Source organism: Lytechinus variegatus, chromosome 10 (genome assembly GCF_018143015.1).
Source record: "Lytechinus variegatus isolate NC3 chromosome 10, Lvar_3.0, whole genome shotgun sequence".
In the NCBI taxonomy this organism is placed as follows: Eukaryota; Metazoa; Echinodermata; class Echinoidea; order Temnopleuroida; family Toxopneustidae; genus Lytechinus; species Lytechinus variegatus.
This window is the reverse complement of record NC_054749.1, coordinates 8,189,890-8,199,842: the sequence shown is the minus strand read 5'-3', so window position 1 is coordinate 8,199,842 and position 9,953 is coordinate 8,189,890. Positions and strand designations below refer to the sequence as shown.

The 9,953-nt window shown below is 37.1% G+C and overlaps 1 pseudogene; it reads left to right on the top strand.

Annotated features, from left to right (window-relative positions):
- The first annotated feature begins 1,453 nt into the window (after positions 1 to 1,453).
- LOC121422591 lies at positions 1,454 to 9,687 on the top strand (annotated as a pseudogene).
- The last annotated feature ends 266 nt before the right edge of the window (positions 9,688 to 9,953 follow it).

Below are 9,953 nucleotides of genomic sequence, written 5' to 3'. Positions count from 1 at the left end.
TAAGAAAATTTAGTTACGTGTACTATGATAGCATGGTAATGATCAAATAGACTTTTAAAAAACCTTTCCCCACCCCCACTCTACTTGCAAGTTTTAGGTCTAATACCATGTGTGAAAGAGCAAGCCCTATACTGTTCATGGGTACACATTCCAAAATGGGAAATTTATACTTAAAGGGGAATGCTTAATTTTTTTAAATTAAACTTCATGGTAGGATTTTTCGTGTATATAGTGTAAAGATGACTGGATTAGACTGTAGTTTCATAAGTCCAGGGTGTCGAAATGTAAGAAAATTTAGATATGTGTACCATGATAGCATGGTAATGATCGAATAGACTTACAAAACATTTCCCCACTCTACTTGTAAGTTTTTGGTCTAATACCATGTGTGAAAGAGCAAGCCTTATACTGTACTAGTCCAGGATAGAAGAGGCATAACCTTGTTTTTTTTATATATATACAATATTTTTTTATGGTTTCTTGTCAATTCGAGGGTGCTGATTCCGAATCTGAATGATGCCACTCGTGTAACCTTGAGCATTTTCCGCAAATTGGCAAAATTCGATATGGCCGCCAAAATATGCACATTACCCCAGGACTACCCATGAAAATCCTAAAATTGTCCACACATTGGATATGATATGCATTAAATTGTGTGGCAGGAGTGAAATACTCTCTGAAAAAATTTTTTTTGACAAAATATTTATTTTTCTGATATTCAAAATGGCCGACAAAGGCCCTTGATACTCTATTATGTCAATATGAATTGGGAAAACTAATTTTCACAAAAATTAGCACTAAAGTGCAAATAATTGCGATGTATGAATGAATTAATATATGCAAATCATCATTACTTACGATTTGGGAACATTTCTGTATTTCGATATCTAAAAAAGCCGCCACTGACCCAAACAGTATTGCGTACAATGGCAATGAGGGCCAAAAAAGTCACAAGAGTGATCAATAAAATGCATATTATTAAGATTAAACGAGTGGAATACTGACTAAAAACATAATTGTTAACAAAATATATTATTAATATGCCATGTATGTGATGAATGTTTTATTTTGATATTCAAAATGGCTGCAAAGGCCCTAAAAGTATTATGCACAGTGAGAAAGAGGAGCAAAGAAATCACAAGAGAGAGCGCTGAAATGCATATAAATGTGATAAATTAATAGATACCGTCTAAAACATATTTTCTAACAAAATAAATCATTCAGGTTTTAAGTTTGTGTTGAATACTCTATTTTGACTTTCAAAATGGTCGCCATAGACATTAACAGTATTATGTATGATGCAAAGTGGGAAACCAATATTCACAGGAGTGAGCACCATAAATACACGTAATAGTGATCTATGTGTCAAATATTGTCTGAAAGCAAAATTTCTATTAAGATATATCATTTAATCTGCCAGTTAGGTGATAAATACTGTTTTTGGAAAGTCAAAATGGCTGCTACAGGCCCATATGGTATTATGCACAATGGGAATGGGAACAAATTATTTCAACAGAATTTGGCTTTGCTTGGCCAAATGGTGATGTATGAGTGGAATATTGTCTGAAAACATGATTTATAACAGAATATATCATATCTTATGTAATTTAGGTGATAAAAACTGTATTTCAGCATTCAAAATAGCTGCCATATGCCCATTTTGTGAACATTGATTATCTGCACTCAAATTGTATATTCTACGATAGGGGCCTGTGGTGGCTATTTTCAATTTAAAATGCAGCGTTTATCAACTTAATTACACATGATATAATATCTCGGTAGAAACAATGGTTTTAGACAATATTTCACCCTTTCACAATACACACTAATATTTAGAGTCAAGCAAAGCCAAATTCTGTCAAAGTAATATCCCATGTTACAATGTACACAATACTTTTAGGACCTATGGCAGCCATTTGGATTTCAAAGTACAGCATTTATTACCTCCACGACCAATATGTGATGTATTTAGTTAGAAATAATATTTAAGACAATATTTTTACTCGTATATCACAGTATATGCATTTTATGATTCTCACTCTTGTGAAAATTAGTTCGTCCATTCGCATTGTACAGTACATGATAAATATAGGGCCTATGGCTGGCGGCCATTTTAAATGTCAAAATTCAGCATTTATCACATAAATGGCTTATTAATGGCAATGATGCTTTTAGTCAGCATTCCACTCGTTTATCTTAATAATATGCATTTTAGTGCTCACTCTTGTCATTCTTTTGGCCCCGGCCATTGCCATTGTACATCTCTTTGGGCCAGTGGGGGCTATTTTAGATATCAAAATACAGCAATATCCCCATATATGACATAATAAATGACATATCTCGTTAGTAATGATGATTTGCATATATTACTTCGTTCATACATCACGATTTTTTGCGGTTTAGTGCTAATTTTTGTGAAAATTAGTTTATACTTATGGCCTATGGCAGCCATTTTGAATATCAAGAAAATAAATATTTTGTCAAAAATTACTTTGTCAGAGAGTATTTCACCCCTGCCACACGATTTCATGCATTTCACATCCAATGTTGGGACAATTTTAGGATTTTCATGGGTAATTTGCATATTTTGGCGGCCATATTGCATTTTGCCAATTTGCGAAAAATGCTCAAGGTTACAAGAGTGGCATCATCCAGATTCGGAATCAGCACCCTGGAATTGACAAGAAACCATAAAAAAATATTATATAAAAAAAACACGGTCTGGTCAATAGTTTCTATGAGGCCTATCCTGGACTAGTACATGGGTACATATAAAGATTCCAAAAAGGTAAATATATACTTTAAGGGGAAATGCTTAATTTTAAATTAAACTTCATGGTAGGATTTTCAATAAGTTTAAAAACATACTGTTAATTAGTAAATTCATATGGGAACAGTGTACATACATTATGTAGAGGTGAATCTTCACAATCCTCCATTATTATGCTAATTACTAAAGTACAGAATATGCATCAAATGTTTCAATTAAGTGTACATGTGTTTCATTCATTTTACAAATTAATGTATTAATTTTGCACATAGAAATTACTAAATTGTACAAATATTTAAAGGCAAATTAGTAAGAGAGAGTATGCCCGGTGTTATTTTGAAACAAAGACTATATTTCTCCTGTAATATTTGACTAAAAAAAAATGTGCTTAATGAATTTTTACTAATTTTTGTCTCACCTGCGAAGCAGAGTGAGACTATAGGCGCCGCTTTTCCGACGGCGGCGGCGGCGGCGTCAACATCAAATCTTAACCTGAGGTTAAGTTTTTGAAATGACATCATAACTTAGAAAGTATATGGACCTAGTTCATGAAACTTGGCCATAAGGTTAATCAAGTATTACTGAACATCCTATTAAAGTTTCATGTCACATGACCAAAGTCAAAGGTCATTTAGGGTCAATGAACTTAGACCATATTGGAGGAATCAACATCGAAATCTTAACCTGAGGTTAAGTTTTTGAAATGTCATCATAACTTAGAAAATATATGGATCTAGTTCATTAAACTTGGACATAAGGTTAATCAAGTATCACTGAACATCCTGCATGAGTTTCACGTCACATGACCAAGGTCAAAGGTCATTTAGGGTCAATGAACTTTGGCCGAATTGGGGATATCTGTTGAATTCCCATCATAACTTTGAAAGTTTATGGATCTGATTCATGAAACTTGGACATAATAGTAATCAAGCATCACTGAATATTTTGTGCAAGTTTCAGGTCTCGTGATTAAGGTCAAAGGTCATTTAGGGTCAATGAACTTTGGCTGAATCAGGGGTATCTGTTGAATTACCATCATAACTTTGAAAGTTTATTAGTCTAGTTCATTAAACTTGGACATATGAGTAATCAAATATCACTGAACATCCTGTGCGCGTTTCAGGTCACATGACCAAGGTCAAAGGTCAATAAACTTTGGCCGAATTGGGTGTATCTGTTGAATTACCATCAAAACTTTGAAAGTTTATGGATCTGATTCATGAAACTTGTACATAAGAGTAATCAAGTATCACTGAACATCCTGTGCGAGTTTCAGGTCACATGATCAAGGTCAAAGGTCATGTAAGGTCAATGAACTTTGGCCATGTTGGGTTTTTTTGTTGAATAACCATATCTCTGTAAGTTTATTGGTCTCATTCATAAAAAGTGGACATAAGAGTAACCATGTATCACTGAACATCTTGTGCGAGTTAGAGTAGTATTCAAAGTCAGCACTGCTGCTATATTGAACCGCGTGATGCAGGTGAGACAGCCAGAGGCATTCCACTTGTTTAAAAAATACTGCACTGCATGTATGCACTGTGAGTGTGAAGTAACTTACATTTACACTTAAGATGTTCCAATGATAATAATGAGATAAGAATAATTAACATTAGTTGTATCTTCGCTTATCACAAAATATGTCTCTACATTGTAAGTGCCTAGGACAAATAGAAAGAGAGAAGGAATTTCAGCAAAAATTAAGAGTAATAGTAGAGTTCACGGTAGACTGTTCCAATGGGGAAAATATAGTCACAAAGGGAGAAATATGGTCATGTGTCATGAGGTCGCCCACCGAAAAGGGTGGTGCTGTTACATACTTTTTGTAGATCTGTAGTACAACTTTTCTTTATTATCAAATCTAAGAAAGCTCTTCCAACAAGTGTGGTATCATTTTAAAGCTGAATTCATGGGTTACTTGGAAAAATCATTGTTGTAGATAGTATCTACAGAGCACTTGAGTTACGCTGTATCTGTTCTTAAAGCTGGGAAACCAGGGATTGTTCCGAAAGTAGTGCCACCAGTACAAAGTCTGCGAAATTTTAATTTCTGCTCATTTTTTTTTGGAAAAAAAGTTTATAGTTTTGTCAAAACTTGGCCTTTAAACTCTAAATTTGGTATCAAATTTAATTAAAAATAAAATAATTTTCTTTGCACTCCACTTCAGTGATTGAAAATATAGCATTGCCAAGAATATGTAGATCTTAAAAATAGGTTCAAAACCCTGAAAAAGAGATGAGAAAAAATACTTAATTTATTTCATTTTTATTTTTTCATTTTGGATATATTTATATATTTTATACTTACAGATTTATTTTGCACTTACTTTCTTCTCTTAGTTTGTTTAATGCTCTATCATACATACTTATGTCTTTTGCACATTATCAGTTGTTCCCTTTTTTTCCCCCACTCTTATGCACAAGTTTATTATGCCTTTCTTTGTTACTTGTTGGACCCACCTCTCACTAATTCTCTTGTTATTCATATCTTCCTCATACCCTCTATCACTGTTTTGTTCCAGATCCTGTTTGATGTTGCCTGCCTCATTATCTTAATCCCTCTTGGCTTGAGGTCTTTCTTTGGCCTTACTCACACTAACTTCCCTTTGTGTCTGCCTACTCCTTTTCTTTCATCCCCTTCATGAACCTGATTGGTCATCTCTTCTCACTAATGCCCCTTTTGTCTCCTTGTTCCAGTGTTGCTGTTGAATGTCTGTGGTCTATATTATTTTTGATCCACCTTATATGTTTGTAATTTTGCCTCCGAAGAAGATTCTGCTAGGATCGAAAGCGTAGGCCCCTTTTGACTCTCTTATTTACTCCATTGGCTTTTTTTTAGATAAGCAGTTTACAGCAGCTTCTTTTTGCCATTTATTTCATTTTTGACAACATCTCTACTACTGTGACACCTTTTCCATTGAGAGTTATTCTTCATTTTAAAGTAACTTGTGTTAAAAACCCCTAAAGTTGATGATTTTGGTGAACTATTAAAGAAAAACAGCTACATGTAGTGTGGAGCCCTGACAATGTTGCAACACATATCTTATATTATAATTTACTGTAATGAAAGACATAAGTTTAACCCCTTTGCTATTCTCGCACTGCTCAAATTACTGCAAAACTGATTCCATGGGTCTCTGTTGTAAATGAAAAAGTTAGTGTCACACATTTCTTTCTCTCTCATACGAAGCTCAGCAATTAAAAAAAAGACAAAAGGAAGAAGGAAGAAAAGGTGAAACTGAGCAGTGAATTGGAAAGGTAATCTACATGTAGATGGAAATCGGTATGGTAAAAATTTGTTTGTTTTTCTTCCAAAAATTCTGCACATCTTTTCAATTTAGGAACAGTCAGATGTGCCGTTCACCCCAACCAATGTGCCATCCACCCAAACCAATATCCCATCCACCCAAACCAATGTGCCATCCATCCAAGCAGTAGAGCCATCCACCCCAACCAATGTGCCATTCACCCAAACCGTAGAGCCATCCACCCAAACCAATGTGCGATCCATCTAAACAGTAGAGCCATCCACCCAAACTAATGTGCCATCCACCCAAACAGTAGAGCCATCCACCCCAACCAATGTGCCATCCATCCAAACAGTAGAGCCATCCACCCAAACCAATGTGCCATTCACCCAAACAGTAGAGCCATCCACCCAAACCAATGTGCCATTCACCCAAACAGTAGAGCCATCCACCCCAACCAATGTGCCATTCACCCAAACAGTAGAGCCATCCACCCCAAACAATGTGCCATTCACCCAAACAGTAGAGCCATCCACCCCAACCAATGTGCCATCCACCCCAGCCAATGTGCCATCCACTCAAACAGGAGTGCCAGCCACCCCAGCAGAAGTGCCTTCTTCCCAAACTGAAGTACCATCTATTCCTGCTGCGGTATCATCCACCCAAACAGAACCAGCCACCCTGGCAGTACTGCCAGTCAACCAAACGTTAGTGCCATCTACGCCAATGGCTGTGTCTTCCATCCCAATCGCAGCATCATTCACACAAACAGTAGTAGTACCTGTTACCCTAGTAGAAGTTGAATCCACCCCAACTGTAGTGCCATCCACACCAATCTTATTTCCATCCACCCCAACCAAATTGCAATCAACGACAACCACTCAACCACTCGACCTTACCACAAAAGTAGCATTATCAACCCAAAACAGTCAATCCAACCCTGCCATAGTACCATCCGCCCCAACTGTAGTGCCATCCTGTCAAACCGAAGTGACAGCCACTGAAACAGTCGTGCCATCCACCCCAACTGCAGTGCAATCTACCCAAATCATAGTACCATCAACCCCAACTGTATTGCCATTCACCCCAACTGCAGTTGCTTCCACCCCAACCATAGTGCCATCCAGTTCAAAAGTTTCCTCTACAGATACAAGAAGTTCCTTAGCTACAGACAGATGTGACCTATCAACAAACCACAACAATGATACTGATGTGATCAGTTCTTCTGCAGAAAGTGATCAAGCAGAATCAGACATATTTTGCTTCAAGAGAAGGTTATTTGATACTGAACCTTCATTTCCAATGTCCCAATCTCGAAAACATTCCTGGCCAACAGGTTCTTCAACTGCAGGCAGGAGACATAATGTTCATGCATCAACAGATGATGATACTGATGTGGTAAGTGCGGAAAGTGATCAAGCAGAATCAGACATATTGTGCTTCAATAGAAGGCCATTGGATATTGAACCTTCATTTCCACTGTCCCGATCTCCAAACATTTCCTGGCCTATAGATTCTTCAACTGCAGGCAGGAGACATAATGTTCATGCATCAACAGACGATATTGACGATGATACTGATGTACTGATGTGGTCATCAGTAATTTTGCAGATTCATGTGATGATCATAGAGATAGACTTTGCAGGAAGAGAAGAAGGTTGGATATTGAATCATCCGATGATGAAGAAAAGACTCTGAACAGAAGAAAGAAACATCGTACACTCCACAAAACTGAGAAACATAGCAAAAATGACAAAACGAGAAAGAAGTATAAGAAACCTGCACGTTTTTGTATTTTTTGCCACTCTTACAAGTCAAAGCTTTCACAGCATATCATGACACAGCATAAGAATCAATTACGTGTAAAGAATGCTTTACTCCTTCCTAGGAAAGATAGAATATCTGTATTAAACTCCTGAAAAAAAGAAGGGACTCTTGAAGTCAACAAGAAGGAAGCAAGATGTGACTATCCCTCCTTTGAGCGTGAAAGAAAATCAAAATGCCATAAGGTAGTTATCTGTGGCAATTGTTCAGGAAGCTACGCTCAAAGTTACATCACAAGGCATAAGAAGGCATGTGCAGAACAGTCTGATTCTGCTGTCAATTTACCAGCAGAATTACTTACCCTAGCAAAAGATGCAGACATTGGAGAAGACTTTGTGGCAGATATTTTGAGTAAGTTCAGGGATGATGAGATTGGTGACATGTGTAAAACTGATCCTGTGCTTCTTTCAATTGGCAGAAGGCTGTGGTCTAAACAAAAAAGAAAAGTTGACAAGAAGACTGAAGTGAGAAAGTCCGTCATGAGAGATATGAGAAGGCTGGCATCTTTATATAAAATAATGCAGCAGACGGAAAACAAGCTGGGAGAACTTACTGCAAAAGAAGGAAATGTGTCGGATTTGATGAAGCGAGCAAACTTCCGGCATCTCGAAGAAGCCATTGAAGAATATACAACACATGATGTACAAACAGGAACTGATGTGAAAGCTGGTCTTAAGTCAGGAATATACTATCTTCTTAAGTCAGCATGCAAGATACTAAAGGGTACCTAGCTGATGGACGACAATGATGACAAAGCAGCAGACATAGACAAATTTGTTTCGGTTCTTGAGTTGACACACAATGCTGTGTTTGGAGATGCAGCCTATAAGCTCCATAAGACTAGGGAAGAAAGACTTCGAAGACCGAGTGCCCAGCCTCTTGATAAAGATATAAAAACTTTGAAAGATTACATCTTGCAGCGAATTAGGCAGATAACAAATGACAAATTCTGTGTCATGGATTCACATCGCTTTGTAGAGCTGCGAGATTGTGTTGTATCACGTCTAACTTTATTCAATGCACGAAGAGGTGGTGAGCCGAGTCGCTTGTTTATCAAACACTGGAATGATGCAGATGAGGGTGTGTGGTTAGATCAACAACAACTAGATGTTCTTGATCCACTGGACAAGGCCCTTGCAGCCAAATTCAAAGTTGGGTATCAGAGTGGAAAAGGCAGGCACCTTGTTCCGATTCTTTTTACAGAGGACACCCACCATGCCTTAAGAAAGCTAGCAGACCCTGAAGTAAGGTCAATGTGTGGAATCCGTGAGGATAACACATATTTATTCCCATGTACATATATGTCAGAAGGCCATGTTTCTGGATGGCATGCCATCAAAAGCCTGTGTAAGAAGGTCCATCTTGACAATAGTGAAGTGATCACAGCAACTGCAAACAGGCACAGAGTGAGTGTTTTGTTTGCCCTGACAGAGATTCCAGAGAAGGACAGAGATTTTGTGTTTAAGCATCTTGGACACTCGGAAGACACCAACCGGGATATTTACCAGGCACCATTGGCCGTAAGGGAAATTACGGTTGTGGGACAACAACTGAACAAGATGGATTCAGGTACAGTCTGATTAAAATTGTGATATTCAAGATGACAATGAAATAAATTGTATCTATATGGTTGTGCAAGCTATGGCCTTTCAAGCAAAACTACCAATGCAATACTAAGGAAAATTTAGATTTTTTTGTTGTATGCTAGTGTACAGTTGACATGAACTATCCCCTTTTTTGTCACTAATTCAGGTATTGCTGCTTTCCCCCTTCTTGATGGAGTTCTTAAAGGTCAAGTCCACCTCAGAAGAATGTTGATTTGAATCAATAGAGAAAAATCAGACAAGCACAAAGCTGAAAATTTCATCAAAATCGGATGTAAAATACGAAAGTTATGACATTTCAAAGTTTCGCTTATTTTCAACAAAATAGTTATATGAACGAGCCAGTTACATCCAAATGAGAGAGTCGATATCACTCACTATTTCTTTTGTTTTTTATTGTTTGAATTAAACAATATTTCAATTCTTACGATGTTGCGATTGTGCTTATTTCGATTGTTTCATTATTAAAGTAGTCCATCAATCTACTGTAACAGATAGTTGTGATTGT